The 26421-nt window shown below is 44.8% G+C and overlaps 1 protein-coding gene across 2 annotated transcripts in view; it reads left to right on the forward strand.

The window, feature by feature from the left end:
* The window catches only part of CORO2B (coronin 2B), a 221930-nt gene that overhangs the window by 51221 nt on the left and 144288 nt on the right, over positions 1–26421 (forward strand). The gene's annotated exons all lie outside the window — the stretch shown is intronic.

Here is a 26421-nt window from a genome sequence, read left to right on the forward strand (position 1 = left end):
GCTTTTGTCTAATTTGTGGGGGATCGAGAGCTTGTTCACTGGCTTTTTACTAGGATGAGCTCCAGAAACTGGCTAGAACTAGACCCGGGTTTAATTCCAGGTTCTAATCCAGACAAGGTATCAGAGGGAACTCTTTGCTGGTGTCCTTCCACACTTTGTGAGGCTAGCAGAGTAGGTGAAGCATAAAGCTGATTCCCTGACTCAAGCCAGACAAGAAAGGTACAAACGTCCGGCTCAGTGAGAAAGGGCCTTAATCCACTGTCGAAGTCTTAGCTCTGCTCATAGGCAAAAACCCATTCCTGTATGACACATTCATTTCACCTTAACTGTGGGAATACATTCTCAAATTGCGCTCCTAGTTTACATCTAACCACTCATTCTTTTCTTCAATTTAACATGCTATTAAGGTGCACTCTCTGTCCGTGAGTGTCTATAGCATATTTTTCGCTCTCCCTGTCCGAAGAAAGGTAAAACCTTTAATGCATTAATCACCTGCTGGTGCGGGCCCATACGGTGATTGTGGAGCTACGGTCTAAGCACCACATTCCAGCAGGTGATTGGAGGCAATTGAGTACATGAATATACAATATAATGTGAATCCTCGAGAAAGAACTCCCCCTGATGTGAAGGACAAGGTCCAAAATGCATTGTCGTGGCACATACAACACAGTGATTATTTGAATGTTATATACGTTGACACAAAGAAACTCTCACACATAACGTGGATTTTAGTCTTCAATATGATTTCAATACATTGAATGGATGGAGCCAACAGTATTGAATAAAGAGATTTCACAGTTAAAAGATTATGTTGATATTTGTTGACAAGGGAGCTGCGGTTTAGTTGTCAATAAGCAGTGCATTAAGGGACTTACCTTTTTTGGGGGCAGGGAGCCAGACAATACATTTATTTTATTTATTTTACTTGACATTTTGTACCTTGTGAGGAAATGCCTTTTGCAGGTTCACACCCACATTTTACCCCACTTTTTGACTATTAGGTACTGGCGTAATGACTCTGAGAGTGCACTAAGTCCTGCGTACCAGACTTCAGTGCCAGAACCCTGACCCTTTAAAGTGTATGTTTAATCGGCCTATACCAAATTGTAATATGTTAACTTATTTATAATTCTGTAGTATTTGGTACCAGGGGTACCCAAGGCCTGTAAGGTAAAATGTTCTCCATGGGTTGCAGCACTTGTTTGGCCACCCTGAGTGTGACATAGTAAAACATGACTTCCAGCCTACCACTGCAAACTGGTAGAGCAGTGTTAACATTCTAACTCGACTGAGCTATTTAAGCCAATGACAAAGTCCAGATCTCCTTTTTTTAGGGTCGAGACTGCGTCGCATGCGCTTGCGCATGCATATCGCTTGAGAGACGCTTTAGTAATTAGAAAAGAGCATGGAGCCCCGTCCATGTCACGTCATTCTCTTTCATTGGTTCGTGGGCTTGCCTTTTAAAATCTGCTTGCTTTCATTAGTGGAAGGCATACATACGTTGTGCCTTTTTCCAGTGGTTAGCCCTCCTCGAGCGCAGCGACGAAGTACTGAAAACATACAAGGCTCGCTGTTTTCTGTCCTGTTTGTGGACTACTCTTTATCTTTTTTCATAGCGCGATCTCGCTTGGCAGAAGTCTTGAGCGGTTTGCATGACATTGACCCTGTTACATAGTTAATTGCACTTTTTCCGGTTACGTAGATAATTGCACTTTTGCCGATAGGTTTCACTACGAGTGAACTGTAGCAGCGCCATCACGCTTTTTTTTTCTCCATTTAATGTAGCAAGAAAAATCCAGTTGGGAGTTTACAACAGCTAATAGGTCTAACTCGGAGAAATGCGAGACCCGTTGCATTGCAAATGCTTGTAATACATATGTCACCCCTAAGGTAGGTCTACCGAGTCCTAAGGCAGGGTGCTGCATATTAAAAGGTAGGACATGCCTTTTTATATGATCTAACAATAAAAAACCCCAAATTGTTTGTTTTTTTACTGTGGAAAGACTAGTACCCCATTGTCGAGTGAATGGTTACATGCTGACAACTCGGCTGTGCTATCTTTTGAAAGAGACTACTATTATTGGTACTTCAAGATATGAAAAAGTAATGCATTAAACCTGATTTGTAAGGCTAATTTATTGTAACTTTTGAGTTAAAGGGAACTTTAGAGAGTTGCCAGTTTATTGCCCAAGTTTCACAGTAACCATTGGCAGATGCTGGCCACCAGACACATGTGTATAATACTACCAGGAAACAAAACAAGAGAGACCTACAGTTGAATGAGGTGTTACCTCTCCCTGGCCAGTAACTACGTAGGGTTTGAACCCAAAAGGTGAGCATCAAAGATGAAGCCACCTTTTGAAAGTCAAATGGTAGGTATATACAAGTGGGGCAGCTCTATTGTTCTGATAGACAGGTTGGCTTCGGGAAAAAAGAGGGGGAACAGTTAGTAAGCTGGTTTTCCTGTGGGCATGTAGCTCTCAGGTAGCCACACCTCTAGGATGAGCTACAAAGCTCCACTCCCATAGAAAGGGGTATTGCCTTCTTGGGTGTGGGTAGAATCTTTTAATCTGGGATAGCCTAATGGCACACTTTGCAGAAAGTCATCATCAGGCGGGAGGGGACATGGCAGCCCGGTGGCTAGTAGTCACCACAGACCTCAATGGCACATTAGGGCATAAGAGTGACACCCATGGCACCCACACCTCAGATCAAGTATGCACCGGAGAGAGGACCTCAGAAGGACCTGGCAAAGAGAGGTTGCTCCTGCTCCTCCTGGGCTAACAAGGAGAGGACTGTGCTTGTGATGCACTGCTTAAGAAAAAGTAATCTGAGCCCCAACCCACAGAAGAGGTGATCTCCAAGAGTCAGTTGGCTGACTTCTTATTACAACTCTGAGACCACAATAGCTGAAGAAGGTGCCTGTGTCAAGTTGGTAGCCACAATTGCTAGATAGTCACTGACTGCCAATAAGCAGCCCAGGAGACCGAACCTTGCCACTCAAAAGTTCCATTCGAGTCTGCTGGACCTGGGAGAGTCATCAAAGTGCAGGTTGGACATGATCCATAGTTATAAGGAACCACTGGTTTCACTGTGACTGGAGACCAGTAGATCAGTGGTGACTGGTTTTTGGCTGGCTTCATCTGGATTTCGAAGGGCATCGACCTCCGTGGCCAAAGTCATACCCACAGTGTTCCTGAACTGTTGTGGCCCCAGGAAGACGTCAGTTGACCAAATAAGTATCCTCAGCATTGTGTATCCTTTGCATCAGGACCACTCCATTGATCCCTAATGTGATTCACCCATAGATCCTGGGACTGGAATGGAGACTGCTTTGTCAGCAAGATAACTGTCCTGCTGAGCCTTACTGACCCTTTTGGCTTGCTCCCTTGTCTGAAGTGGTCACTGAAAGTAGGGCTGGAGTGCAGAAACACAACTTTATAAAACATTTTCAAATATTTTAAAAGTAGCCAGTAACCACAGAGGTTGCCAGTGCTTGTTTACAATTTGAGTGAAAAGCTGTGATTTATGACTTACATAAAAATCATATCTCTGGAACCCTCTGTGGATTTGGTTAATTTTGCTTCCAAAAATTCATAAAAATAAGATCTATTCATATAATTGGTGTCAGGTTTCCTTTGTGTCATGTTTATTTCTTATTCAATTGTTTTGGTACTTATAAATGCTTTGCACTAGTTCCTTTGTTAAAAAGTGACTGCCTGAAGCCACAGCTACCCTGACTGGACCCGAGAGATCACCTTACCATGTTATAAACTGCATTTCCTCACATACTACATATTCAAGATGGAGTAACAGATGGTCTACGTCAGTGCTTCCCAAACATTTTAGAACCTCTAGCCAATTTTTAGAACAGCAAATCTTTGCAACTCACCTTACTTTAATGAGGGTGGGGATAACGCATTGTATAGTAGCACACTGTCATTTACAGACAGCACATTATCCAGTGAAATGCGCACTAATTTTGCACAGACATACAGTTTTACTGATAAAACTTTATTGTACATAAATGATAATGTGTAGAACTCGGGTTTCAGTGAATATTTATAATTTGTGCATCACCAAGTAAAGTTTCTTGATCCTATTAAAATCTTTGTTTCCACCACACTACAGAATTACAAAAAAAGTGGCTTCATGTTTTCTCTCCTAACTGTTGAATGCGCACAGTTCATTTACAGGTATTTACATGATGTTTTGTATTACAAAAAACACATCATACAACATTTCTTTTCACATTCCCTGTACTACATCAAGATTGTCACATTTTTCACTTTACTTTTCTCTCTCTGAGTGCAAAGTGAGAGGAGTTTATAAACACAAATTCCCATGTTAAAATATAAGCAATTTTTCAGAAGACATTGCCTGACATTTGACCTCTGTCTTTGAAGAGCAGCTAAGGTGACACGATAAATACAAAGTTTAAAGTCCTCTTTATTTATTGTTTGACGTTTCATGACCCACCAAAAACTAGTGTGTGACTCACCAGAGGGTCAGAACACACAGTTTGGGAAACATTGTTCTACATAATAGAGGCTGCGTGGATTTTATTTTGGTGTGACCCGTAGACGTTGCCCAGCAAAACGTGCTGCACCTATAAACGCACCAAGGCCCATTAGGAACAGAGCAGCCTCAACTAACGGATCACTGGAGGAAGAAGCTCCCTTGGTTTCAAAGAGGGGCTCTTTTGGGGTCCCCCTCCTATAAGCAGCAGACTAGGTCTGTACTGGAGGTGCACTAGAGCTGGTATCCATGTGGATGTTAAAGTTAGCAGTCACCAAATATTTCAAAAATAAAGGCAATTTGGGGCAACTAAACGAAGATGCAGGATGGGGCATCAGCAAAATGTAGCATCCCACTTTTGGTCCTTCAGCTTGTGTGAGAAATCTTGTAATAATTTAAGTCTGTTAGTTCTAGAGGACCCCACAGAGATGTAAATGCAGTAAAAGTAAAGAGCGTATTTCAGTGTAAGTAAAAAAAATTCCCAAGGTAGTTTGTCCGGTGGTAACTTAGAAATTTCTTTAAACAAGTTCGTCCTGTAAAGGGTAATAAATGGAATATACATATTGTCCTTCCAGATAACAGCTTGAATCGCCTCTCTAGAAAGACTCTGTGCTACATTATATCAAGCCAGGGGTTGGGCCATTTGTGCATGAAGTCCGTGTAGATCCTTGGCATGCAGTGCTGTCACACGCCGCAGTGGCCAACACAGCCTGCGGCGCTTGGCACAGCCACTCTTCTCCTTGGTAACATCTGAGTCTGTTCTTTATGATTGGGAATCTTTCTCAGAGCACAGTCCGTGTAGTGATGTGGAACACTGAAGGCATTGTGAGAACATTCGTCGCCCTTGGTCTCCATCTTTTTGTTTCCGGTGTTGTGGACGGATGGCTGCCGGCAAGCAGCCCTCCTCTGAAGTTAGCTGATTCTTGTGGGGTTATCTGTAACCCTTCTTAAGTAGTTTACTACCATGATTACCATTCCTGCCTCTTGCCGATCAAGTCTGTCTGATGAAGAGTGAAGATGACGTGCTGTCTCATGTCCTGTGACCACATCAAGCCATCATGAATTTTTAGCCAACTAAATTTTGCATTTTGGGACTAGTAACTTTGTTGTTCCCATTATAAGGCCTGGCCTAGAAATCTCAGCACACAAAGTGCATCTTATAGGGTGCTTATGGCATTATTTTAGACTTAGTTTTTGGGGGTTCAGGGTGGAGATGACCACACCGAGCAACGGACCAGGAATCGAAAAGCTCCCTGGAGCGGCTTCAGTGCTCTCTACAAGTCCTCTAAGGTAAGAGTCTGCTTTAGGTCAAGGTCCAAGGAGGTCAAGGTGCCTAATCCCAGCACTCTGTGGTATCCTGACTCCTAGCATTTCCTAATAGGAGGTTCCAAGCTGAGGTATAGTGGTGAGCCAAACGTTTGTACACAGAGACTGCAATCTTAAATTTGATTCTCTACGCCCCGGAGCCAGTCAGGCTGCTTCTGGGCCACATGAGCACAGACACAAGCTGAGTTTCAGTGTCTGGTTTCTGATCCTGTGGAGTATGTCACCTTACCATAGTACATTGATCCAAACATGTGGGACTAATCCAGAGTGGAGTGCACTAGTGGTCCTACTGTCTACATCTAGTGGTTAATCAGCAGCAGCGGGAAGGAGCTGGGAGCCAGTGTCCCCTAGAACTGCTGCGACCTGTTATTCAAGGAGGTCTCTATTGAGCCAGATGTCGGATCACAATTGCATTGGGGAGCTCCTGGTTCAAGTGGCTAGTTGAAGGGTACAGGGGCCGCTGATTGAAACTCTGCTTCAGCTATGTATTTACGCTAGACTTATGCTAGGGAGTGCTTATGTACGCCAAAGGTGCACCTATACTAACGATACAAACAAGCTTTCGAATTTTAGCCTTTTGACCCTGCTTTCTAGACATCCTATTGTTAATGCGCCTTGAAGCTTCCATTAAGCTAAATCTACTATGCATGAAACATTACGTTACTTAGCCTGGCTATCAAAAACATACATCGCAGGGGATTTAGGGTCCTGCAGCTAGGAAACCAACAGCTGAGCCTGCCTGCTGGGCCCAGATGCCTTACTGCCGGAGCAGGGGCTGTGGCAGGGCTTGATTCTGGGAGTCAGGAGATGATCTGCTTGTTCCCGCTGACCCCCAGTTCCATCTTGGCGGACTCTGCCCTCTCCTCTCCCCCACGCCTGTCACTGATCGATGCAAACGAGAAAGCGATGGGCTGTCTGTCAGAGAACAGCTGTGTCTGCAGCCCTGGGCACGGCGCCTTTGTTAAGAGGAGTCTCCATCATAGTGCAATTAAACACGCGGCTGCTGGTCTGCGTGCACAGTACAGGGCCCCCGAACGCCTGACTAGGGAATAATGCAAATCATTTATAAAAAAAATACTAAACTGCTGAGGGGTGTCTAAGGCGCTGAGCATTTACCTAGAAACCCCCAGTAGACAGGCCTGGGGTCATTAGGAAGTTTCACCCTCCTCCCCACTCGGTCTTTTTTGCCGTCTGCGCCCCACGCGCCCTTTCTTTTTCCTCTATTTTTAAAACGTATTCTTATTCCTGCTTCACCCACTCTATTTATCCTAGCACTCTTTCTAGCTCCCTCTCGCGTTCGCCCTCCCATGACCTCTCCCTTCTCTCTTCCAATATCATGTCCTTACTCCACACTCATGCTTCCCTGTTTACCCATCTAGGGCGGCCACCTGGCAAAAAGGCAAACTCTGGACAGTGAAAGTAAAAATTCAGGACAAAGGGTCAAAATTCAGGACAACAATTCATGACAAAAGGCCATTTTTACGAACATACCTGAAAACGTCGCACAATTATAAAATAGCTGGCAGAAGTAGAGGCTAAAATAAGTTTATGTTCATTAGTTTATATTGCACAATGGGTATTGAGCAAACATTCACACATAGCTAGACATATTCAAAGAGGAATAAACTAGCAAAAATATATACACCATGCTGAATATGACAGTCCACATAAGGAGCAGTTTTCTCAATTCTACCCCCATCGCCTCGCCCACCTCAAGCTTCGTCACTGACAGGGCCAGGTTTACTGCTGGTGGCAGCCCACATGACAATCTTTGTTGGCTTCACCCCCAAAAGACCAACTTCTCCTCAGATTCCCTTACCACCACCCAGGAGGGTTCCTGTGGTGTTCCTAATCTCTACATAGACCCTCTCGTGTGTCTTTAATTTATTTTATAACACTATTCATTGCAGGTATAGGTCAGGGTGTTGATGTGTGTTACATTGCACACATATTATACAGAGATAATGACTCATGAGTGTGTAAGTCAATGTGTAGGATATGTTACTTAAGATAATGATGGCTACAAGGTGTAGGAGTCCATGGTCATCCATACTGGTAGGCATTATATGTAAAGAGTGCTTGGTCTGGAGAAATACAAACATAGGATTTAAAACATAACCTAGTGGTTGGGGTTGTTTTTACTAATAAGTATTCATTATCATCCTAAATGACCTTATTTAGCATTCTTGGAATAACAAAAGATGTGGGAAAAACAACTGCTAGTACCAAAAAGAACATTGTGACAACAGCAGTAACCCACTGAGCTATCTACATAAAAATGTGTTTCATCTGTATGTCACAACGTTTTTTTCACACGCAGTATGAGGCGATTTGCAAACGTTGATTATTCATCTTTCAGATTCCTATTGCAGTATATGTGTGTGAAACTGGTACTACTGAGGTGAAACCTTTGCCTAGACGGTGATAACTTTTGTAAAAATGTCAAAATAATTATGCAGTACTATCACAAAATGTGCCATATCATGTTTAGTAATTTGCTTTTTCTTGCCACATAATTTTATCCTCTCTTGTCAAATAATTACAGTGGTCCTGCTATACGGCCCTGTCACCATCAGGCAACTGCATTTAAATGATAATGTTCACACTTTTAATGAAAAATACATGTGAGTTAATCTATTCTGTGAAAAATGCATTGTTTTGGTAGGAAAGTCCAACTGGTTAATGCAATCACCTCAGGTGTTTATGTGAATAACCACAGTCACTGATTTGAATCCTGGTTGATGCACTAAGAAATAGTGACGTCTGCCATAGTACAGTGAGGTCCCAGCAGGTGACAGAAAGTACTCTGAAGTTTTTAGTTAAAAAAATTGTTTATACGCTGCTGAAAAATGTGCAAACAGATGTAGTGTGTAAGTGCTTATAGTGCTTTTAAAACTTATATTTTAAGTAATGCACAGACTGTAACTAGTACAAACTATTTTATAGGTTTCCATTAAAACCCACTAACAACTTTACAGTACCTCTCAAAAAGAGTAACTCTGTGTTACCATGAAGCTTCAAATGATTCTATCAATTAAATCCTGTAATCACTCTCAAGGAGCTTTCACATTTTCTGCTTAACTAGTTGTACACATTTACATTAGCAGGCACCCTGGACAGAAGGCTTGTTTCTTCTTTGTCTCTCCCTTCGTTCAACTCACAGTAACAAGAAACCCCCACCTTTACCCTCACCTGGATGAAACTAAAGGTCAAATTAACTATATGTAATCCCAACAGATCCTGCATAGAGTATATCTAGCGACTCCTTTTTTTCCAGTCTCTTTGCATTCCTTCCTATCAAAGGTTGGGACAAATGCCCTTAAGACGAAGCACTGAAGACATAAGGTCTACATGTTTTCACCACATACAAGGCAGAGCTACTGGTTTTGTCAGAACCTGTGTTCTTAAGTGTGTGCAGCCTGCAGGAACCCTGGAAGTGCTGCACCTCAGGGCTCGTGTCCCACCTTCTCCTTAAGATGGTAGCTGGTGTAGCCGGTCATCCCAGCAAACCACTCTGCGGCCTTCTCGCTCAGCTCCCCAAAGGGAAATCACCAAGAGGGTTTTTATATACACTGGGTTTAATTAAAAGCGACCATTTGCTCTTTAAGCAGGCTCCAATTAACTCAATTTAAAGGAATTAGCTGATGGAGGAAGCATGGGCCAAACTGTGAACATAATCTTGCAGTAAGGGAAGTCTCCATGCAGGCAGAGAGGGAGTCTGCACCCTCTGCAAACCAGCATGGGTCTGAGCTAGAGCCTGTAGCAATGGGCGAGAACTCTCAGAGATGGCTCCTTTATCATTGAATTTCAGTTTTTCAAGGATATACATCATTGTTCTGCCATGTACCCAACCCACGCTGTGCAGATCCTTTGGCTGTGCACAAAGGGTTTTGCCAAAGGCCTGACCTGTGGTCAGACCATGCACCCACCCACTCATGCAACCTACCCGGGGCCTTTACCCAACCATAGCCTTCACTTTTTCTAGCTTTTTTATGATTAATATTCACAAATTCACTTAAATCTTACATTCATTTTTAGCATAAATCCTGAACCATATCTACAAAGTGGTTACATAGTGGCAGTGAGTATGATATAGGATAACCTCCAAACGAAAAGGCATTTTTGATTTGTGTGTAACCCTTGTCTTCAGTGGTGAATCAGCAGAACATTTGGTACTCACTCGACCAAGCTGTGATGTGCCGATTCTCATTCAGTTTCATGCAGGGGAACAAAAGTTAAAGGAAGCCATCAAAAAATAGAAGTTTTCTATGTTAGATTCCATAGGAAATTTTGCTTACTACTATAGCATAGGCCGCTGAACAGAATTACGCCAATCCTATCACAAATTTAGAACTTTATCATAAAGGGTACTTTTTGTGGGAAGGTGAAAATTCATCCAGCATTTTTTGAGAAAACAGAATTACAACAAGCATTTGCAATACAATGGGTCTCTCGTTTGCTCGAGTTAAAGCTATTAGCCTTGTAAACTCCTAACCTGACTTTTTGTGCCACATAAACTGAAAGGTAAAACAGTTTCACATTAGCGAGACAACTGTCGCCATGAGCGCAAAGCAAATACACAAAAGGAAACAGAAGTTCGCTCACAGTGAAACGTATCGGCTAAAGTGCAATTATCTATGTAACCGGGAAAGTGCAATTATCCATCTGACCGGCAAAAGGGCAAATATCCATGTAACAGGGTTGATGTCATGAAAGAGCTCTACTACTGCCCAGAGAGATCGCGCTACCTATGAAACAAAGAGAAAACGTAATCCAGAAACTATACGGAAAACATTGAGCCTCGTATGTTTTCAGTAGTTGGCCGGTGCGCTTGAGGAGGCTAAACACCGGAAAAGTCATGATGTATGCATGCCTTTCACTAATTAAATCTAGCTAATTTTAAAAGGCAAGCCCACAAACCAACAAAACTGATGGGCTTGACATGGGCGTGGTTAAAAGCCCACAGAGAGATTACACCAGGGACAGAGCACTTTGCGCTCGACCATAAAAAGAGATCAGGTAGGCTTGAAAGGATAGACAGTTTTGTATAATTTGTTCAATAAATTAGCAAATTAAGAAACCTGCACTCTGTCAATCACATTTACATTTTTCAAGACACTATTGGCTGATAAAGGGGACACAAAACAGTTTCTGCCATCTAGTAATATTTTTCAGAGGGAGAAGCAACAGTTTGGTGATCAGCTCTGAGCACTAGAAGTCATAAATATGAACATAGAGTCGTGGAAAAGTTTCAAGATGAAATGTTAAAAAACAATTTTGACTCACTGAATTTGCATGCATTCGGCTGCCATTTTATATCTGAATTTGAATGATATTTTTAAAGCGTGCTGTAACTCCAGATAGAGGCGGTTCTGGTGCTGAGATATTTTTTTTCAAAAAGCACATTACAGCTGTTGAAACAGCCAGGACTTTAGACATTCTCTGAAAGAAAAATAATCAGGCGCAAGCCTCAATGAAAGAAGCAGGGAGCTCCACGTCTTTGCGGGACGGTAAAAGAAAGAATGTCCCCCTTAGAGCCAGAATCTGAGATACCATGCTAAACTGTCATAGATTGTACTGGGACATGTCCTAGATTTGCAACATCCAGTGGTGGTGCTAGAATGTACCAGGGCTGCTCCACGTGCCCAGGCATTGATTCTTCTTCCCTGTGGATGAGGGTGCTCAGGATGTCCCAGACGATGCCCAGTGTGCTAGGATTGGTGCCAGTTACTAGGTAGCCTTAGCTCACTGCTCTCTCGGACCTCATGCAGTACAGTTATTGTTTAGGCTTCAAATACTGTTGTGATGCCAGTTTTCACCTTGTATCAGGATGTGAAAAAAAATTTGCTATGTGTGTTTCTAACCCGGCAGAGTCAATGTCCCCAATGCCTCGGTACATAAAGCACAACTGTCATGCTAAAGTTCACATTCAATGGTATGTGGTCAGATATACCTATGGTAGCTCACACATCGGTGTGTCAGTATGTGCATCTCCATAGCATGCTAAGATACATTTACATATCAATGTTTTCATTGACCAGATAGAAACAAGGACAGTTTGTCGTGCACGTTTTACATTGCCACAGAACTCACAGCACACAATGTCATGCCAAGTGCTTAATTTGGTTTTGCATTATTAAGGGCCTTTCATGTTTCATAGTCGAATCCCTGTTCGGTGAAATGTACACAACTTTGCATATGGCAGCATTACGTTCATTTGCCCCATATACCTGGCTGTAGACTCAGGAGGTTGCCGCCCCATTCTTCCCAAAGAACAAGGGGTGCATTAACTGTTGGAACATGCAGAGACTGACCCAAGCCCAAACTGAATGCACAAGAAACGGTATAGATCATATGGTGACAAAATGCTGTAAGGAAACAGTAATGCACGTCGGCCACATATCTTGATATAAAAACTATACACCCCCTGCTCATTTAAACTACTGGCCACACCCCCTAGAGATGAACAATGGCACAATATCCAAAAATGATCATCACAGGACCATTCATACTTTGGTTTTGCGATGAAAACTACAGAACTGTGTGGAAGGCACCCAGGCAAATAGGACAGGGTATTCTAATGGCAGACGATGCGCTACAAAAATGTGAAGAACCTAATGGAAAAGCTCCACTTTCTTGATAAAAGAGTGAAAAACACACTCCTGCACTACCTTGAGCTTATCAGCCATCTTGTCAACCATCTTGTGAACCGCAGAAAATGATGGCAGACCACCTGCATAATTAGTGCAGGTTGACACACAAATAGAGTTTTGGCATTCAGGTGACGTGCCACCACAACCAGCAATAACCACAATGAAATCTCCACTGATTTTTTAAATTCCATCTTGACTCATTACAGCAAGGTTAAAGCTCACCTATCACTTTACAGACATTTGCGCATTACATATATGATGCATCTTATATAGTAGATACAACAATAATACGTTTCAAAGGATGCCCCACCAGGAGCATGAGTGTCTTTCTGCTGAACCTCACTGTTTGCTTGGCTCTCTGCCCGTTATCTCTACTGTGGGACTGCAAACATACCAACAGCATCGTTACCATTCAGGATGGAGCAGGAGAACATGGACATACACAGGAAGAGAAGACACGACACACCTATCTCCCATGCAGCAATGTGAGGAGAAACAAGACACAGCAAAAACACACATAGAATTTATTAGCAAACATGATAGGTTGACAAACTTTTAGACTGAATATAACTTTTAGAACATTCTGTTGGAGGCTTTTTCTGCTCCCATTGTATTTTCTGTCTGGCCCCAATTGGATTGGAGCCAATCTTTGAGAAGCTTCTTTGGGAGTTGACATTGCAGGGTTCCCTTCACTCAACCTTTGCCTGCATAGATGGGAAAGTCAACCTACTTCATATACTCAAAAAACCTGAACTGTCAAAAAAAGACACAAGGCAGGCCTGTTAAGATCACTAGTCATACGCTAATTAACTATTGCAAAGCGGGCTAAGTATGCCTTCTCTAAGATGAATGAAAAAATGACAACAAATTCAGGACATGCAACTAATTAAGGGCTACAGAAATGTATACCTTTGTGGTCTGCTGTGGCCCTCTACAGACCAGAGGATCTCTTCCGAACACAAATTCCACACTTGGCATCAGGCCCCTCACATTCCTTTACCTACTGCACTTAAAAGCATGCAGAGACACTTGCCACTAATAGGATCTCAACCACTTCAACAGAGGTAGATTCCTGGAGCATCCTCATCCCTGAAGCGCGATTCCCTAATTCCCGCCAGGCTTTCAACCACCACGGTTGCTCAAATTGACCTGGTAATAGGAACTAAGCCATTAATAGCAACTGAAGTGGCACCAGGGCCACTCCGTGTAACAGGCCAGCTGGATTCCAAATATTGTTGTTTTGTTTCTACCAAAACAGGAGATGGGGCCCATTATCCATACATGCATTAGGACCCATGACACCTTTGCTATGCTAGTGCATAGTAACCATATTCCAGGCCACAAATATATTTGCAATTTTAGCTTTAATGTGTCCTGCATTCGTATCACATAGTCTAGGTGTAGCGCTTGTTCTTCTTATTTTCTAGTCATGTCTGTCCCATGTTCACCGGTGTCAAAGAGCTTTCCTTTGTAAGCAAGTGTAAACTGATATTTGCGCTCTCAACTTGCATCATGTCAACATAGGAATTCCTCCAAATAACATATAATTACTTTTGCATTTCTGGCCTCCAGAAAAAGGGCACCTGTCCAGTGCCGGCCCATAACAATGTGGTCACTTCATTCTTTCTTTATTCTATAAAACAGCTCATGCTCGTTCTACCCTACCTCATCAGAGGAGCAGCGGTTCCCACCATTATAGGATGCAGATTGGATTATTAGAGCTTGGTGTGCATTCAAAATGTTGCTGCCTTAATTACCCTCGGGGCACCTACATTCTGCCAGGTCACCCCTAGTGTTTGCACCCTAGGTTTCCTTCCTCTAGAGACCGGGGTGTTTTTAAGAACAATGTGGATGGTGCATCCCTGTGTCCGTGGTGCATCACAGTCCTTTATAAATAATAGTCTGAACCCGTATTTTGTTTTACTTTAATAAATAGTTTATTCGGATTAAACAAACCATTATACATTTTTATGTTATTCAACAACATTCCTACCCATTACTAAAGGTATACTCAAATTAGTACATATTATAGAAAATCATGCATACAGATTTTAAAAACTTGGCAACATTAAAAATGACTTGCTTATTGTTAATGGATTTTAACTTTTAAATTATTTCCAAACTATGACGTTATGGGCAACACAGCAATAAATAAATGTTCGGGCGGTTCCCTATCAATAGCATACAATTTTATAATAATTTGTCTGTTGAGATGAAACCTGTATAGGTTTTTCAGTTCATAATCCCAGCAGAGAGTACTGCAGAGTGAGAGTTGTTTACCCTGCCCTAGCTCCAGATACTTTTCATACTAAGGGATAGTTCTTCGGGTCAAGCCTGCGAGTGCATGGGCTAGCACATCCATCTCGCTTGCAAGACTCTGTTGTGTACAGTAAAGGGCTTGGAGCCTGCCTGTCAATTACCATTTGTTGGCTTGCGTGGCGCTCTTCTTTACAGCTTCATCTCTACAGGCCTAGCATCATTTCCGTTCATCTCTGACCAAGCACTGATTGATTCAACTTAATCAGTGCCCATCCACTACTCCTGATGTGATTGAAGTACTATGTTGTTCTTTTTAACATCTAGTGCCCTGCAAACAGAAGGCTTGTGACTGGCAGAAACATGCCCAGCAGGACAAATAAAATTGCGAAATTTTATTTTTTATAGCTAACTTTCTTTTATTTTCCCAAGTTGCCCTTTGTCACTTTGCACTTCTGTTTTATTTTGTTTTTGCTCGTAGGCGTTATTCTGAAAAGATGACGATTATCTTATTCTAAATATTGCAAAGCCACATTGTTTCTTTACTATGTGTAATGTTTGAAATGATGCTTTAACACATAATTGTACAGTACACCCCAATCCACCGACTCCAATCTGCCCCACTACAGTCCACCCCAATCCATCCCACCTCACCCTACACCAATCCACCCCACTCCAATCCAAACCACTCACCTCAATCCAATTCACTCCAGCTCATCCCACTCGAGCCCTCCCAACCCAAACCATCATACCCCAATCTAATCTGCACCACTCTGGTTTGCCCCACTCCTAAACAATCTGCCCCACTCAAATTCATAATCGGAGCCACTCCAATCCAAAATAATCTGTCCCACTCCAGTCTGCCCCAATCCAAAACAAAATGCCCCTCTCCAAACCAAAACAGTATGCCCCACCCCATCTACCCTATTCCAATCTGCCCCACTCCAATTCAAAATCTGCCCAAATCCAAAACAATTTGCCTCACTGCAGTTGCTGCACTCTAATCTGCCCCACTGCAATCCAAAAGAATCTGCCCCACTCCATTCCAAAACAATCTGCCCCACTCCAATCTGCCTCACTCCAACCTGCCCCACTTTAGTCCGAAACAATCTGCAGCACTGCATTCCGCCCCACTCCAATCTGCTCCTCTCCAATCCAAAACAATCTGTCCCCCTCAAATCTGCACCACTCCAATCTGCCCCCACTTTAATCCAAAGCAATCTGTCACTCTCCAGTCTGCCCCACTCCAATCTGCGCCACTCCAATTCAAAACAATCTGTGCTGCTCCAGTCTACCCCACTCCAATCCAATCCACCACACTCCATCCCAATCCACCCCTCTCCAATCTACCCCACTCCCATCCATTCCACCCCACACCAACTCAATCCATGCCATCCCACTCCAATCCACACGCTCCGATTCACCCTAGTATAACCTGCTCCAAAACAATCTTCCCCAATCTAGTCTGCCCCATTCCAATCCAAAACAATCTGTCCCAGTCAAACCCACCCCATTCCAATCTGCCCTACTCCAATCCAAAACAATCTGCCCGCTCCATTCAAGAACAATCTTACCCACTCAAATCCATTTCAGTCTGCCCCACTCAAATCTGCCCCACTTTAATCCAAAACAACCTGCCCACTCCAATCTGCCCCAAAACAACCTGCCCTACTCCAACCTACCCACTCCACCCTGCCCTACTCCAATCCCAAACAACCCACTTCAATTCAAAATAATATGCCCCAATCCCATTCACTCCAATCCAATCCACCTCACCCAGTACAATCCACCCCACTCATCACAATTCACCCCACTCCAACCCACCACACTACAATATGGTCCACCCCACACCAATCCAATCCAATCCACTGCACATCAATCAAATCTACCCCAAACCAGCCAAGACCATTCTATCCACTCCAATACACCTTAACCCAAACCCACCCCACCCCATCCAATCCAACCCACTCCAGTCCAACCCACCCTACTCCAGTCCACGCCACCCCACTCCAATCCAATCCAACCCAATCCACCTCACTCCAATCAAGCCCACTGCTACCCAATACCCCTCACTCCAATCCAACACACCCACCCCACCACAATCCATCACACTCCAGTACAATCCACTTTAATCCACCCCACTCCAGCCCAATCCAGTCCACATTAATCCACCCTACTCCAGTCCATTCCACCCTACTTCAATCCAATCCACCCCTCTCCAATCCACCGTACTCCAATCCAATCAACCCCACTCCAATACAATCCAGCCCACTCCAATAAACGCCACTCAAATTGACCCAACTCCAATCCAATCCACTCCATTCCAGTCGACCCCACATCAATCTAATCCACTCCAATCCAATCCACCCCACCCTAATCCAACCCACTCAATCCAGTTCACCCCACTCAATCCAATCCGACCCCCCAATTTGATCCACCCCAATCTGATCCACTCCACCCTACTCTAGTCCAGTTCACCCCACGCCAGTCTACCTCACCTCAATGCAGTCCACTCCACTCCAGTCTACCTCACTCCAATCCACTCCACCCCAATCCAACCCACCTCACCCCAATCCAACCCACCTCAATCCAGCCCACCCCACTCCAATCCACCCTACCCCAATCCACCCACCCCATTTCAATCCAATCCACCTCAACTCTACTGCAATCTACCCCAATCCAAACACACCAGTTCAGTCCACTACACTCCAATCCAATCCATCCAGACTACTCCACTCCAATCAAATCCACCCATGCCAATCCACCCCACTACTCTCCACCCCACCCCACTCCAATCCAATCAATCCACCCCACCCCACTCCAATCCACCCCTTCTCAATGCACTCCACCCTACGCCAATCCACCTCACTCCAATCCAACACACCCACTCAATCCAATCTACCCCACCCCACTCCAATCCATCCACTGCAGCCCACCACATCCTAATCCAATTCACCCCATTCCCAATTCAATCTACCCCACTCTGATCTAATCCACCTCACTGCAACAGACCCCACTCAGTCCAATCCTCCACACTCTTCCTCAGTCCACCCCACCCCAGCCCTATAACTGCAATCCAAATTACACACCCCAGTCCAGTCTAATCCACCCCAATCCAATCCACCTCACCCCAATTCAATCCACACTACTCCAATCCATCGCACACAAGTCAACCCCACTCCACTCACTGCACCCCCACTCTACCCCTAATCCAGTCCACCCCACTCTACTCCAATCCAATCCACCCCACTACCTCAATCCACTCCAACCCACTCTACCTTATTCCACCCACTCCACTGAACAACACTCTCTACGACTGAATGCTACTCCCCTCAGTTCTACAACACTCTATTCCCCTTATTCCACTCTAAGACACTCCAACAAATCCACTCTACGACATTCTACTCCCTCACTCCACTCTGGCACTCGACACCACTAACTTTTTGCCATGCTGAACCGCAGCCACACTAGCATACATGTCAAAACACATTGCCAAAGCCAATAGCTCTTGTATAGGTGAGATCTATTGGCTTTGCCAATCCTTGTTTTTTTTATAGAACTAACCAAGTGACGGCTTAGTGTTTTATCTGTCTAATCAGCCTCATGTTTTTCAAAATATTCATAATAAAACACATACATATAGACAGATATGTAGGGGTTTCAGCCAGCCTTTTCATCGCGCAATGGGTCAGCACACTCCACCCACGTGTTGTCTTACACTGTGTGTGAGTGCGTTTTTTGCCTATTCACCTGTGTACTGCCATATGAAAATGAGTGCACAAAAGTGGCACTCGTGTTTTCTTACAAATTAGCCACGTTTTTTTCACATGTTGGCAAAAAGTGCACTTGTGTTTATTGGCTTCCGTTTGTTCCTTGTGAAGCGAGGGAGGGGACGATGAGGTAATGTGCATTTGCAGTACGTCATCTTGCTGGGATGAATCCAGACGCAAGGCCCTGCTCACTTCTAACACGCCTTGAAGTTGCTCATGCTTCTTGCACTTTCACTTTGTAGAAGTTAATATAGACACCGCACTGCGCATCTTTCCTTTATTCTTTTTCGTGTTCTTTTTCTTTGTCCATGCCTGGGCGGGCTTCCTTGCCTCCAAGCCTCCAGTAACCACCCCCTCTCGCCCTTGTCACTTTTCCCGGTCATCCCGGGGGGGCAGCAGGGATCAGAGTTGCAACACCCAAGGGAGAGCATGTTATTCTACTCAGGCGTCTGCTTGCGTTCTCGTGCTCCCTGCTCCAGCCCTGACGCACCGGACATGTCGTGAATACATCTCCTATCGGAAACAGTATTGTGTGCAGCCCGCCTTTAAAACCAGTGCTGCGCCAATCGGTGCTTGGTTTGTAAACGAATTAGTGATGTTGCCCTCAATCTTGTGCTGAATGTTGGGATTACCGAATGCCAGGGCTGTATGATCTTAATTTTACCTCATTCCCCGTTCTACCAACATGCTCTCCCTGTGTCTTTATCTCACACTTGCAGGTCATTTTCCTCCTGCCTCCCCCTTTTGTCGTTGTTTTTCGTCTCTCTGTCGCTCTCCCTTTCCCGCCTTTCTCTGTCTCTCTTGTTCTGAGTATAAAACCGATTATTAACAAAAAAAAAACAAAAAAACAAAAAAAAAACGCCGCAGTCCCTAAAAAAGTGTGCCGAGGGGCCCAGTCTGCAACCATGGTCTTATGCTCCGGACACATATGAACGACTTGAAACACGTGGCAGAAATGGCATACACCTTTGTGGCAATGTTTCAGTACTTGTTTCCAGTTTACATTTCTCACATGCATGTAGAAGTGTTGTTTGTCAGCAGAATCCATTGCTTTTGCAGTGATATCTCTGTACTTATCTTAATTTTACATTTCTCACATACACGTGTAAGCAGAATCCATTAATTGTTTTGGTACAAATAATTTCAGTCCTTGTTTTAAGTTTACATTCTTCCATGCACGTAGAAGTAATGTTTGTCAGTAGACTCTATTGTCTTTATTGTAATAATTTCAATACATGGTTTAAGTTTACATTTTCACGTGCATGTAGAAGGAATAATTGTCAGCAGAATCCATTGTCTTTGTAGTAACATTATCAATACTTGTTCCAAGTGTACATTTCTCACATGCATGTGGAAGTGCTTCTTGTCAGCAGGATTCATTGCCTCAGCAGAACCCATTCCCTTTGTAATAAGAACTTCAGTATTTGTTTTAGATTTATATCCTCACATGCACATAGAAGTAATATTGGTCAGCAGAATCTATTGTCTTTGTAGTAATAATCTCAGTACTTGTTTAATTTTACATTCCTCACATGCATGTAGAAGTGCTGTTTGTCAACAAAATCTATTGCCTTTGTAGTAATCATTTCAGTACTTTTTCTGAGTGTACATTCTCACATGTATGTAGAAGTAATGTTTATCAGCAGAATCCATTGCCTTTGTAGTAATCATTTTAATACTTGTTCTGAGTGTACATTTCTTACATGCATATAGAAGTGTTTCTTGTCAGCAGAGTCCATTATCTTTTTAGTAATAGTTTCAGTGCTTGTTCTAATTTTACTTTTCTCACATGCATGTAAAAGTGCTTCTTGTCAGTAGCATCTGTTATCTTCTTAGTAATAATTTAAATACTTGTTTTAAGTTTACATTTCTCACCTGCATGTAAACGTGCTTCTTGTCAGCAGGATCCATTGCCTCCGGGTAACCTATTGCCTTTGTAGTAATAATTTCAGTATTTGTTTTAAGCTTACATTCTCACATGCATTTAGAAGTAATGTTTGTCAGCAGAATCCATTGTCTTAGTAGTAATAATTTCAAAACTTGTTTTAAATTTACATTTCTCACATGCATGTAGGAGTAATGCTTGTCTGCAGGACCCCTATTGCCTCAGCAAAATCCATTGTCTTTGTAGTAATAATTTAAGTACTTGTTTTAAGTTTAGATTCTCACATAAATGTAGAAATGATGTTTGTCAGAAGAATCCATTGTTTTTCGTTGTACTAATTTCAATACTTGTTCTAAATTCACATTTCTCACATGCGTGTAGAAGTGCTTCTTGTCAGCAGAATCCATTATCTTCTTAATAATAGTTTAAATACTTGTTTTAGATTTACATTTATCACATGCATGTAAAAGTGCTTCTTGTCAGCAGGATCCTTTGCCTCAGCAGAACCTACTGCCTTTGTAGTAATATTTCCGTGTTTGTTTCAATCTTACATGCTTACATACATCTAGAGGTAATTAATGTTTGTCAGCAGAATGCATTGTCTTTGTAGTGATTATGTCAATACTTGTTTTAAGTACATATTTCTCACATGCGTGTAGTAATGCTGCTTGTCAGCAGAATCTGTTGCCTTTGTAGTAATAATGTCAATACTTATTTTAAGTTTAGAAGGGCTGCTTGTCAGCAGAATCCATTGCCTGGGTTGGCTTGGTTGGTGTCCTGTTGGCAAGGAGTGAAGGTTCTGTGGCAACTTCCATGTTTCTGAACTCTGCTTCATCTGTTCATATCCTCCCCTGAGGCATGTTGATAGTTTCCATGTCATCTTTACTGATGGCACTATAGGTATTATGCTTTTGAAAAGAGGAGCAGCGACTTTAAATTTGGGATTTATAAAATGCAGAGATCTCAGATTTATGCTGGGCATTCCAGCAGGGCACTAGAGCTGTTGCTGGCCCCGAGTCCTGGTGGAGTGGAGGACCCGCTGCGGGTCTCCGTGAGCCGCCGATCAGGGGAAGGTTTGAGGACTGCTCTGCATCTTCTCCTGGCAGCCATAGAGGAAGGCTGCTCTTTCGGGCTTGAGATCTCGATACCGCCCTGGCGCTGCTTCCTTTCAACTACGAGCTGCCTCTCCTTCCGGCCCTCTGTCAGCCCCTTGCCCACTGGGGTGCCCCCCCTGGATGTACGTTTTTTACCGCTGATCCTGGCAGCTTTAACAAGATGGCTGCCGTGACGGACGCACCGCGAGAAGCTCCTGAGGGTTGGGATCATTTTTTTATGTAAGTCCTGATTCTCCTCCTTCCCTCTTTGTGCCCCCCCCCCCCTACTACTGACCGCCCTTGAACCTCCTGACTCGGTCAGGGTCTTTTGGGGGTTGTTGACACCTTTGAGCCCTGCACGTGAGAACTGAGTATTGATTGACATCCAGGTCCCCCTGGGCCTCGCCCGTAGTTGGACTGCCTTTGCACTGATGCAGCCGTGAGCATTTTTCAGCATCTTTGGTCCCACCGGATGAGACTGACGCTGGACCTGGTCTCCGCTCTCCCAGAGCCTTGCCTGCCCCCGCAGTCGGGCTGTCTTTGCACTGAGGCAGCTGAGGGCATCTTCTTCAGTGTCTTTGGTCCCGCCGGGTGAGTCAGACTGGTCTAAGTCTCCGCTCTTGCCCCGACCTCTGAGGAGTTGTTTTCGCCCTGCGTCCCTGATCCCGCTGCCGGGCCACGGGCGTTTTGCCCGCCCTGATCAGTCCGGGTCTAAGACAGGACCGGACTCCCTCCTCCCGGAGTCTCATCTCTGGCTCCAACGGTTAAGGAATCTCCTCCCCTGACTCTGACCCGCGAGGAGCCGCCTGACTACACCGTCCCTTGAGGCCCCCAACCTGGGTTGGTCTACTAGAGCCCCTTCTCTGGCCCAGCCTTGGAGGTGCCCCCATCTCCGGCTTTCACCTATGAGGAGCTGCCCGTCAACCATCTTTGCCGACGATGAAGACCCCTAACCAGGGGTAGTCCTCCTGTTGTCCTCGTCCTCCTGATGTCGCCACCCACAGGATACACCTCCTCTCCCTTTTCCCCCTTCCTCAAACCCCATGGGCCCAACTCCTTCTCCATTTCTCCCCCTAATCACCTCTCCCCCTCTGCGCTGAAAAACTTCAAACGCAAACTTTCCAGGCAACATCCGGAGCTTCTTCTTGTGGACACCTATTTCACTGCTCATAATGGCCCGAAAAAGACTGATCTCATCTTCTTCACTAGACGCCTGGCTAAATGGAACACCCTCCTCACTACTCACCTCCACCCCTTTAAGACTACTAATATCCCTTACGGTTGCAAACTCTCTATCTCCAGTTCTCCGGCTTTCCAGGGAAATGTCATCATCTCCATCTTCAGAAATGGAACCATCATGATTCAAGCTAATGACTCCAACCTCTGTGCCTTTGAATCCTTATTCCCCGCCCTTAAGTCAACACTCCCTCCCCCCCAATCCACCCCCAGCCCAGTGACACCCCTCCCCACCCCCATTATTCCCCCTACCATCACCCCCTGCCCCCCCCGGCTCCCAGTGCCGACAACCCCATCCTGTCTGTCCCATCCATCCCCATTTTCCCCTCTCACCTTAATCATGCCTCTTACTCCCGCAACCTCAATACCCCCAGTCACTACGCCCTCTCTGTCTCCTCCTCCTCTACTCCCCTGATCCTCCCCCACATCACCTCTCCTCTCCCCGAGCCCCCCTTCGACTCCCCCCCCTTTATCGCCCCTCATTCCCCCACTCTCCCCCGGATCTCCTCTAGACCCAACTTGTTGACCTGTAGTGACTTTCTTACCAAGCCTGCCCCCCCTTTCTCCCCTAACCCGTACTCTGACTCTAACCCCTCCCACCCCTCGACAGCCTCCCTTAACCTTCTGCCCAATAATCCTATATCCCATCGCAATCAATCCCCCCAGCCCCTTCCTAAGAAGAATTTTTCCTCCCACTCCTTCACCCCTAATTTCTCTCCCTCCACTAATATTAATTCACGCTCTCCAACCTTGAATCCCAACTAAAACTCATCATTCAAGGCATTAACAAACTAGCGAGAAGCCTCGACTCACTGTTTCCCCCAGTGCCGACCCAGACACTCACGCTTCTGTCGGCCAACAACTCTTCCCAGAGCATCCACTGGCCCTCTATACCCCTTCCTCGTAACACCCCGAGACCTAGAAGAACCAGCCCTCCTCTATCCCATAAGGAAGCCACTATCCTTGCTCTCTCCTATAACCCCCCCTCCCCACTACTCCCCCCCCCCTAACATACCAGTCATCACCGGTTTCAGGAGACAACGTATACAACCTCCCTCTCCCAGATCCCCTGCCCAACTTGTTAATATCCCCCCTCTCCCTTCCAATCCTGAGCCTAAGATCCATCCTCGCACCAACTGCATGCTCATAAACTGTAGATCAGCAGTCAAACACGCTACGGATCTCGCTGACGCTATCCTCAGTCATAACATTGACATTGCCTTCATCACAGAGACCTGGCTAACCGAACTCTCTCAACCAATCTTGGACACCCTGGTCCCTCCCGGCTACTCTATCTACAACAAAGAGAGAAAGAACCGACGGGGGGGAGGTATTGCCATCATCCACAAAAATACCATAGAAATTGATTTCAAAGAAGCTCTCATTTTAAATTCCTGTGAACACTTGAACGCCTCCTTGAAGACCAGCGCCAACTCTAAGGTGTCCTTCCACCTTCTCTACCACCCCCCGGGTAATACCCAACCTTTTGCGGATCACCTAGCTGACCTAATAACTCACTGCTCCCTCTCTGACCCCAACTTTATCATCTTGGGCGATCTCAACCTTCGCTGGAATGATGAGAACAATGCACTCATTCAATCCCTTCATGACCTCCTTCACAGCAACAACCTTTCTCAACACTGCAAGGGCCAAACCCACAGCAAAGGTGCTATACTAGATGCGATCATAGCACATAAAGAGTCCCTCAAGGTCGTTGACATCCTTCCTGTCGACTGGTCAGATCATCATATCATCCTTTTCCATCTCAACTTTATCCCCCAATCCACTCCCCATCCCCAAAAATCCTTTAGTTGGAAAAGAAATGTCAGCCAAATCCCCTTATCTACCTTTGAAGAAAAAATCACCTCTCTTCTTCCCACCCCCTCGACCATCCTCTCCACGACGGACTTAACCACCCACTACAACTCAACTATAACTACCATATTGGATCAGCTTGCCCCTTTATAACTGAAAAAACTGCGAAACATCCCATCTAGAGCTTGGTTCAACAACGACCTCAACTCTGAGAGAAGACAACTCAGAGCCATGGAAAGACTTTGGAGATCTGACCCCTCCTCCACCCACTTAGATCAGCTCAGAAGTGCACAGAGAAGGTACAAAAAACACATATATAATGAAAAAAGATCCTTCTTCCAGAATACCCTTGACAGAGCCAAAAACCGCCCGAAAGAGCTCTTTAACATCATTAAACAACAAACGACCAAACCTACTCCCAACCCCTTACCCACCACTAAGGCCACCTGCGTTAACTTTGCCAACTTCTTCAACAATAAAATCACTGAGATTGAACGTTCTTTAGCAAGGGACTCTCCCCCCAACATTGTGCCCCCCCTCCCATTCACTGTCAATCTTACCCCCACTCTATACCTCTCCGACAACTCTTCCCCCCTAACCGAAATCACTCTCCCCACCCAGATGCTTCGGCCGGCCCCTGCCAACTGGAGTTCTTTCCAACCCCGCCTGGTATCGGACATCTCCAAACTCATGTCCTCCTCCAAAACCTCCTCCCACCTAGCTGACCCCCTCCCTTCCTCCTTGGCAAAAAAACTCCACCAGTCCCTCTCCCCTACTTGGACAATGATGATCAATAGCTCCCTTCAGACTGGCGTGTTCCCTGACTGCCTAAAACTAGGCCAAATCACGCCAATTTTGAAGAAACCAGGAGCAGACCCGAACAACCTCCACAACTACAGACCTGTCTCCAACCTTCCCTTCCTGGCCAAAATTCTCGAAAAATGTGCTCTCCAACAATTAACCCAACATATTGACTCCAACAACCTCCTAAACCGTCTTCAATCTGGATTCAGGAAAGGCTGCAGCACTGAATCCGCCATCCTCAACATTGTAGATGACCTCCTCATCTCTCTTGACTCTGACAGACCCTGCCTACTCATTCTCCTTGACTTTACAGCAGCCTTTGACACTGTCGACCATAAACTCCTTCTCGACTCCCTCCAAAAGAGATTAGGCATTGAAGGCACTGTCCTCCGCTGGTTTTCCTCCTTCCTACAAAACCGTACACAACTAGTAAAACTTCTAAACTTGACCTCGCCCACCTCCCCCATCACCAGAGGAGTCCCCCAGGGTTCTGTCCTCTCTCCAACCCTCTTCAACATCTACATGGACCCTCTTACCACTATCCTCACCCGAGCTCATATCCCCTTCCACCTCTATGCTGATGACACGCAACTCTATATTGAACTATCTTCCTTAGATGACATCCACCACCTGAACAATACCCTTAAAGAAGCCTTTTGCTGGCTCTCACATAACCACCTCAAACTCAATCATGACAAGACGGAAATACTCCTCCTCTCGAAATCTAACCAGCTTCCTCAACTGCAAGAATGGCTAAAATCTATTGACGCCCTCAAATGTACTCTCTCCCCATCTACCACGGTCAAATCCCTGGGAATCTCTCTAGACTCCAACCTGACCTTGCAGGACCATATTAAGTCAAACGCTAATAATGCCTTCCGCAGCCTTAAACTTCTTCACAAAATCAAATCCTTCATACCCCACGATGACCTCAAACAGGCCACTCAAGCACTGGCACTCTCAAGACTAGACTATGGGATCTCTATCCTCACTGGCACGGCCAAATCCCGACTCGCCCCTATGAGGTCCACTCTTCATGCAGCAGCTAGACTAGTGACAGGAAC

This window comes from Pleurodeles waltl, chromosome 3_1, assembly GCF_031143425.1.
Source record: "Pleurodeles waltl isolate 20211129_DDA chromosome 3_1, aPleWal1.hap1.20221129, whole genome shotgun sequence".
NCBI lineage: Eukaryota > Metazoa > Chordata > Amphibia > Caudata > Salamandridae > Pleurodeles > Pleurodeles waltl.